We start from the raw sequence: 9,405 nt of genomic DNA, 5'->3' as shown, positions 1-9,405 counted from the left end.
AATGCTGGAGAGGGAGCAAACAGTGGTTGAGCTTAAGATCTCTGCCTGGAATTTTAGGTTCTTGCCAAAGAAAGAATTCAGAGATAAAGTAAGGAATTGGGAGGAAGTTTTTTCACCGAGTGAAAGTGCAATCAGAGATGCTAGGCAGCAGGGAAGAGTATGAGAAGGGCCGTTTGCAGTCAGCTGCTTCCCAGCACCATGGCTGACCTGGAACTCTCTATGTAGATCAAGCTGGCCTAGATTCGCCTGCCTCTGCCTCCCAAGTACTGGGATTAGAGATGTGTGACACCAAACTCAGCATATGACCTACTTTTAAAGATTCATTTATCTGTGGGGGGACAGAGGGTTTGGGGGGGTGTAAGTATAGGCACCAGCAGAGGCCAGAGGCATCAGATAACCCTGTAGCTGGAGAATGACAGTTGTGAGCCACCTGAATGAGTTCTGGGACTTGAACTCTAGTTCTAGAAAGAGCAGTATGCATGCTCTTAAACACTGAGCTATCTTTCCAGCCCCAGCTGGCATAGTTTTACACATGGAAAGCTTGCTGACTCATTTTGTTATGTTTCACATGGTGAAATAACCATATGGTGGTTCTGGGAATCTCCAGCTCACCAGTACTCTAATCTTTGGCTCCTTACTGGCAAAAAGAGACCTGCATGACTGACTAAACTGCAGATCTTAAGATGGAGAGTGCATCCAGATGTGTCCCATCCTGCCTAGGGGGCTTCAAAGGGAACAGAAGAAAACAGTGTCAGAATAGGACATGTGATAACAGAAGCAGAGACGAGAGAAAGAAGCAAGATAGAAAGGAGCTAGTCTGTTGACTTGGAAACTGGAGGGTTGGGCAACAAGCCAAGAGATGCAAGAGACCCCCAGAATCTGAAATAAAGCAAAAGCCTGGGTATTGGCTGAGATGAGAAGAAGGCTCTCTGCTTCGCTTCCCATGCCTCTGGGGTGACACCAGTCTTTGCCAGTCCTCTGCCCACAGCTGTGGCCCTCACCTCTAAGGTTGTAGGTGCTGCTCCCTACCAGCTGCTGTGTGGACAGCATTTGTCATCCTGCTTATATATTCCAGAAACGGATGACTCTTTATTGTTTTAAAATGATTGTTATTGCTGGGGGAAGTTGTTATTTTAAATTATGGTATTAATGGGATCCTCACTTTCTATACAGATTATTCATGTCCCTTGGTCTACTGTCTTATGGGAAAGCTCCCATGAACTTCAGTGCTCCAGACACTAGGTGATGATGTGTGTGTCAGGAAATCCACAAAGCCCAACATGGCTGTGCCTTGAAGGACAGGGCACGCTGCCACAGGCAAAGTTTAAAGCCCTTATCATTAGATACAGAATAATTGTTAGTTCCGTTTAGGGCTGGGTGTAGCTTAGTGAGCAGAACAGGATCTCAGCAATTATAAGAACCCTGCTTCAAACTCAGAACTAAAGAGAGAAAGAGACACCCACACAGAGAGAATGTGAAGTCTCTATTCAGCTATTTGGAAGCACCCCAGTACAAGGGTGTACCCTACAGACAGCACAGGATGTTACCCACATTTCCAAAACGATGGAAAAATGACATTAATGAAGCATGATTTTTTCAATTGTTCATAACAGTGATTATCATTCATTCAATGCTCAGTTAAATATCTGCTCCACACAGTTAAATGACGACTGCCTGGTGTTAAAGGCGCAGCGGTGAGTGAGAGTGAGTCAGATTGCAGGGCACCCCCTCCTGCAATCACACAAACCTCTGGAAAATAGCATCGCTGGTCAGTGCTTTGCAGGTGCCTGGGGAGAGGGGGTGCTGGCCTGGACTCAAGGGGATAAAAATGTACCTGTGTGACTGGAATGAAGAAGAGCCTTGTTGTGCATTTTGTGTGTGTGCACATACCATTATCGCACAGACAGGTCTGATAGGAGTACTCAGATTCTGGGGGGAGGGGCAATGTGTTTTATTTTGTTTGTTTTTTTTTTCTGTGAAATAAAGATCCTGGATGAATGAATGATCTGTTAGGTGCTTTCCATATTTAAAGCTACCTCTTGAAATATATGTGTTCATTAAAAGTCAAATTTGTATTACATGTATATGTCTATGTACACATACATACATGCACTTTCTGTTCTGAAATAGTTTTTTTCGACAAAAATTGACCATTATTTACTCATATGTATGAACATTTCCTTTATACACATGGGAAGAGAGAGGACAGTTAAGCATGTACATTTAATATAAAAATAAATTCCCTTTTCACTTAAAATGACTTGACATGAGCAAACACTTATTTAATTCTTTCTGGGAGTCATGTTGACTAAAGAAAGACATTTTCATTAGTTTTTAGACATGATGTATTCCCAAAGGACTCTGGCTGCTGGGTTTATTTTAAACCTGAAAACCTGTGACTTGTTAGGATGACAGTGTTAACCCTTGCTGTGGAACCATCGTCTGTGCTAGCAGATAGCTGAGTCTGTTTGTGCATGCTGCTCTGTGGCTGCATTTGGCCACCACTAAGTCTGAGTATCTGGTGGAAGCCTGGAGATTTGAATGAATGACAAGATGCCTGGTCCACTTTCTGAGATAATGACACTCGCCTTTATTGTAGAGCAGCATAAAATACAAATTTGCAAAAACCCCAGGTGAAAGGGTTCACAACAGGATATTGATGTTAGCAGGGTGAGGTCAGATAAAGAGGGGGTCCACGTGGTTATGCTGGAAAACAACTCAGATACCCTGTGGTGTCTGGGTCCCAACATCTCCCCCTTCTTTATATATAACAAAACAGTTGTCAAGTAAGAACTATAAGATTTTAACCATTCTATCTTAGTGTGTTACTATAACTATCTATCTTCANGAAAGTGAAATCTCTATTCAGCTATTCAGAAGCACCCCCAGTACAAGGGTGTACCCTACAGACAGCACAGGATGTTACCCACATTTCCAAAACGATGGGAAAAAGACATTAATGATGCATGGACTTTTTCAATTGTTCATAACAGTGATTATCATTTATTCAATGCGCAGTTAAATATCTGCTCCACACAGTTAAAGACTATTGCCTGGTGCTAAAGGTGCAGTGGTGAGTGAGAGTGAGTCAGATTTCAGTGGCCCCCTCCTGCAATCTCACAAAACTTTGGAAAATAGCATAGCTGGACAGTGCTTTGCAGGAGCCTGGGGAGATGGGGGTGCTGGCCCGGACATGAGGGGGAGAAGATTGTATCTGTGTAACTGGACTGCAGAAGAGCCTTATTGGGAATTTTCTGTGTGTGCACATACCATTATTTCACAGAAAATTCTGATAGGAGTACTCAGCTTCTGGAGGAGGGGCATTGCGTTTTATTTTGTTTTTTTTTTTTTCTGTGAAATAAAGAACCTGGGTGAATGAATGATCAGTTAGGTGCTTTCCATGTTTAAAGCTACATATCGAAATATATGTGTTCATTAAAAGTCAAATTTGCTTTACATATATATGTCCATGTACACATACACACATGCACTTTCTGTTCTGAAACAGTTTCTTTGAAAAAAATTTGAGCATTATTTAATCATATGTGTGAGTATTTCCTTATACACACATGGAAAGAGAGAAGACAGTTAAGCATGTACATATAATATAAAAAAATTTCCTTGTCACTTAAAATGACGCGACATGAGCAAACACATATTTAATTCTTTCTGGCAGTCATGTTGACTAAAGAAAGGGATTTTGATTAGTTTTTAGGCATGATGTATTCCCAGAGGACTCTGGCTGCTGGATTTATTTTAAACATGAAAATCTGTGACATGTTAGGATGACATCTTTAACCCTTGCTGTGGAACCATCGTCTATGAGAGCAGATAGCTGAGTCTGTTTGTCCATGCTGCTCTCTTGCTGCCCTTGGCCACCACTAAGTCCGAGTGTTAGGTGAAAGCCTGGAGATTTGGATGAATGACAAGATGCCTGGGCCACTTTCTTAGAGAATGACTCTCACCTTTATTGTAGAGCAGCCTTATATACAAACTTACAAAAACCTCAGTTGGTTCAAAACAGGATATTGATGCTAGTAGGGTGAGTTCAGATAAACAGGAGGTACCTGTGGTTATGCTGGAAATCAACTCAGAGACCGTGTGGCTTCTGGGTCCCAACATCTCCCCTTTCTTTATATATAACAAAACAGTTATCAAGGAAGAACTATAAGAATTCAACCATTCTATGTTAGTCCGTTTCTATAACTCACTATTTCACCTCAATCAAATAGCATAGAAAGATAATATATAAACTCTAGAACTGACAGACACATCTTGCTTCCTAGACAGTCACCCAAAGGCTCTTGGTAAAGTAGGGGCTTCCATTTTTAGCCTACGGACTACAATGTGTATGGCAGACGTCTCAGCAAAGCAGGAAATTCTAAACTCTCCACCTACATTGACAGATTGTCCATCACCATTTTTCTCTGTCCTGTAGAATATCTGGTAGACACGTCCATGAAGCCGGAACCTTTTATGACTGTCCATCTTGTTTCAGCAGTCACTTTCCTGTGGGCACTGCATGTCCAGTGTATAAAGCAACAGGCAAACAATTCAGGCAGGAGCAGCTTCTTGCCCAAATGGCTAGTCTTGCCACATCAGAGGCAAACATTATTGCTGTAACTGCTGTGCCAAGAGAAGTTGTGTCTCACTGTCAAGAAAAACCCTAAAGCAATTGAATGCCATAAACTCCATAGGTCTTTGAATGGTTTGAAGATTATCTACATATCTAGAAAACCTAAATAATATCAACAAATGAAGACCAATTACAATACAAAGTTTCAACAAATGAGGATCCATTTGAATACAAAGTATCATTTCTATATCATATTCCTCATTTTTGCTTTAAAAAGTGATTTAAAACTATTTCTAACTGACCAAATTTAAATGAAAACAAATATTAGGATCATCTGGGTCACTGCTTCATGTGATTCTGACCCATGAAACCATACCAATATGGAAGGAATCCACAGATCTTCACTCTCCATGGAATAAACGCAGAAATTTTTTTCCCACGTAACCTGTACTTTAATAACTGTTGCTCCTTCCCTAGTAATTAAATAATTTAAAGGCAACACAATAGCATTCTTTTGTAACAGTCACACATTTACAGTCACACTTCATATACACACATGTGTGGCCACACCATACATACAGAAGGTTCATACATCTTTGGAACAAAACTCACAAAGGAGAGGAGGTGTCAGGGGATGGCCATCCTAACTATAGCTTGGCCTCTTTGGAGGATCTCCAGGACTGTCACTTCTTTGTCCATTCCTGTATGGTTTTTTGTAGGGATTGGGTCTATTCTTCATCTATTTGGACATATTCTCCTTTCTCATCTGGTGTGACAATGATGTGGATGGCTTGTGTTGAGGTCTCGGGGAGAGCGCCGGGAAGTGCAAGGCTATGTAATTGACATTGCCAGTACTCTTATTTGGAGCTGGGTTGTTAATGACACTGGGTACAGGGGATGAAGACATTGGGTTCTGCATAGAGACTCAGTTCTTCTCACTGTCTCCAGAGTCTGTATGGGAGACCCAACAGCAGTACTGGGAGGACCTTGGGTTAAAGGTGTAGTTGAATGTGGACCAAGACTTGGTGACAAATGACTTGAAAGGGAGCTCATTGATGACAGTGTTGTTACTCAGGTCAAGGGGTACTGACTTTGCTTTCCAGCCAGGCTTGAGGTGGAGATTGAACTGGGGTGGCTGGATCTCACTTCCTTGGCTGACAAAGTGATAGGGCATTGTGCTCATGGGGATGTCAGAACCTGGGTTTACGGGCATATAATTGAAATCAGAGCTGGCACTGTCTGATTTACCTATGATAGTCTTTTCTAGAGATACAGCAGACCAGCAGGCAGTTTCTTCACCTCGTGTTAGATACTTGTAGTCAATGACTGGAGGTCTTTGTTGAGGGTTGCCCCCGAAGGTGTCTTGGGGTGTGGTGGGGCAACTAAGGCTGAGTCCACGTGGAGGTTTCCAAATTCCCCACACAGGGGTGTTTCTGGGTGCCTTGAACGTGTACACAGCGTCACTGCCGCAGACTCTGCTCCGGGCAGGGGCTGACTGGAGCTGCTGAATTCAGCTGGAGAAGAGCAGAGATTATGACTGACTAAAGAAAGGTTTCTCAGGGTGTCAGTGCTCTCTTTAGTTTGACTGAAGCCGCAGATCTGACAGATGCTCTGGACCCACCTATTCCTGTCAGCCTCTGTCTCAGCCACCAGGTAAAAGGTGTGCTCATTGATAATGATATCAAACATGAACCTCTTTTGGAGCTCTTGTTTGTTGAAGGTCAGGGCTACATCCAACTGTGTACAAAAATTTAGGTTGGTGAACCCCAGGAGTTTCTTGCATTGTTCGTTCTTATAATATTCTAGAACATCTGGGTCACCACACATCTCACCGCTCCGTAGGATGAACCAGCATTTCTTCCAAGCATAGTGCCCCAACTTTTTCTGAGGAACTGATTTCTCCAGCCACCCTGTGCACACCACACCAGTTTCGTATGACTGGAGCCTGGACAAGGGTATAGGCTTAGGGGTCACCTGCCTGCTGGTGGGTAGTTCATGGAGGAAGGATTCCTCAGAGGCAGATTTCCCGGATTTCTTTAATAATTTTCTTAGCATTATTGCTAAATCCAATGTTAAAATGAAATCTTACCAGTACCTTGTCTCTTTAAACTTTCTCTGTGTGATTGACTGTGATCTCTATTCCAATCCAACTCTCTTTGAGTTGAGTTATCTATTTTCCTGTACCTTTTGCAATCCACCCTCACAACTCCTTACTTGTTTGCCAGCATTCTGAGGGTGATCTCTCAGGGTCTCCTTTCTTTTCTGTTCTCAGTGGGACCTGATTTTTTGGCTGCTCTTTGACACCACTAAGTCCGAGTATTAGGCAAAATACTGGAGATTTGGATGAACCACAAGATGCCTGGTTCTCTTACTGAGAGAATGTTCCTCACTTTTATTGTGAAGCACCCTTGTATACAAACTTCCAAATTCCCAGGTTAAAGGGTTCACATCAGGATCCTAGTGGGGCAAGGTTAGGAAAACAGGAGGTACCTGTGGTTATACTGGAAAACAGCTCTTAGAGACCCTGTGGGGGCTGGGTCCCAACACTCAATGAGTCATTAGATGCCTGAAGCATATTAGCAGGAACCAGGAACACACAACACTCAGGAACCCAAATTGAGGCCTTGCCATCCTTTGTCAAAACACAAATAGAACCCAGGGCCCACAGCGAAACTGGATCTAGCCCTTTCCAAAGGCCTGAGGGAAGGTCTCTCCAATTAACCAAACATTTTTTCTTTGCAGTGGACCACCAATGACAGTCTGTTGAGGAGTTACCAGAATCATCCACACTTAAAAAATTTAAGATAGAAAATAAGTGATAGAGTTAGAGGAGTCAAGGTGACCCTCAAGCTCTCCCTTCTTTACTTTAACTAAATAGACTTTTAAAGTGTGGTTGGCATCTTCCACAATAGCCTGTCCTTGGGGGTTGTAAGGAATACCAGTTTCGGGGGTAATTTCAAAATCTTGACAAAATTGACTGAAACCTCTACTGACATAAGCAGGGCCATTATCAGTCTTAATTTGTTATGGGACCCCCATGTAAGCATAAAGCTGCACACAGTGGCTTTTAACATCTTTTATTTTCACTATAATGGGCAGAGGCAAATATTTGTCTTGAAAAAGTATCTACAGAAACATGGACACATTGCAATTTACCAAAGGATGGCATATATGTTACATCTATCTGCCACATATGATTGAGCATTGAGAAACAGTCCTTGGGGATTAACTCCCAAGTGAGGCACAGGAAGAAATTCCACACAAAGAGGGCATTTTTTAACTATTTAAACAACTTGATCCTTGGCTATTCCAGTATGAAATTGTAAGGACCCTGTGCTGATATGAAAGCACTTATGTAAGGATTGTGCTCTAGTGAGCGATTTGTGAAACTGCACTGATTTGAGTGTACATGTTGACTATTTGATTTCTTTCACTGGCAAATGGGTATGGACCCTAAGATGTCCCACAAACACAGGTTCACTCTGTTGCCATAGCAGACCCTGTATCTGTCACAAACTCTCTTGGACTCTGGAGATACTGGCAACATAGGCAGGCATCTCCAAGGGTTGGACAATTTGAACTAAATATTGACTATCAGTATAGATGAAAAATGCTTCCCTGAGGAAGAGTTGTAGAGCCATGGCCAAGGCTAAAAGTTCGGCCGTTTGGGCAGAAGCTGCTGCAATTTTATGGCTGTCTTAATGATAGGATAAGTTACAACTACTGTTGTCCCTTTTGAAGAATCATCTGTGAAAACCATTCACCCCTGGGAAATAGGCTGAGAGACTATAATCTTTGGGAAAATCAAAGGATGTATCATAAAAGGGGAATCCAGGTTATTGGATGGGTAATGATTTTCAAAATCACTCTGGGTAGCAGAGAGAAAAATGCCCCAATCATAACTATTATTTTGTAGCCACTCTATTTGTTGACAGGATAAACGTGTTAACAACCTGATCTGGCTCCTTACCAAAAGTCTGCAAAGCAATCTTTTGTGCTTTAAATAGGAGTGTAATAAAAGTCTGGGGATAGGATTCCACTTATTTAGATGGGGATGCCTGAGAATGAACACAAAAAAATAGGACTCTCTTGCCAAAAAACTCCTGTAGGAGAATGAGCAGAACAAAATACTAATAATTTTAAAGGCAGGGCATAATCTATATAATCAAAATTAGCTCATTCAAAGGCCTTTTCAATCAAATGGATGCACTTCCCTTCTCCAATAGTAAGGACTCGAGGAGAGTTGGGATCTGAAACACCTTGTAAAATGTTAAAGAGAGGTTTAATTGGCCCAGTAGTAATTTTGAAAGTATGTCTGATCCAATTGATATCACCCAGAAACCTCTGAAAACCACTTAAAGTTTGAAGGGTGTCCAGCCAAAGAGTAATCTTCTAAGGGTGCACCCCATTTGCCACAACCAATCATGTCTTAGGTTTGGCTCCCTCACTGACCTTATTTCCCTGCATAGCAGAAGCAATAACTTGCCCCATAGTGTGGTGTCCATCTATATCTCTACAAATTCGAATGTAATCATTGAGGCTTTTGGCCTTGTGTGGTGGTAAAGCCTCTTGTTGGCATTTTTTAAAGCTAGTATTCTAACTATAGACATGACATTGTCGGTATTCACAAATATATGCCCTGAAAGCAGCTGCTGAGATCTGTGAATATACAGCTGGATCGTGAAGAATTTACTGACCTAGGTCTGCATAGGCTCCCCGTACCAGTAAATATTTCTGAATTCTTTTCAGGGAAACCGGCAGCTGTCTTGCGCTGTACCATTTGGTTACATAGCTCTTCAAATTCACCTCTCCAAAACAAATAATCTCCC

This window comes from Cricetulus griseus, unplaced genomic scaffold (genome assembly GCF_003668045.3).
Source record: "Cricetulus griseus strain 17A/GY unplaced genomic scaffold, alternate assembly CriGri-PICRH-1.0 unplaced_scaffold_80, whole genome shotgun sequence".
NCBI classification, from domain to species: Eukaryota; Metazoa; Chordata; class Mammalia; order Rodentia; family Cricetidae; genus Cricetulus; species Cricetulus griseus.
Note: the sequence above shows the minus strand (reverse complement) of the source record.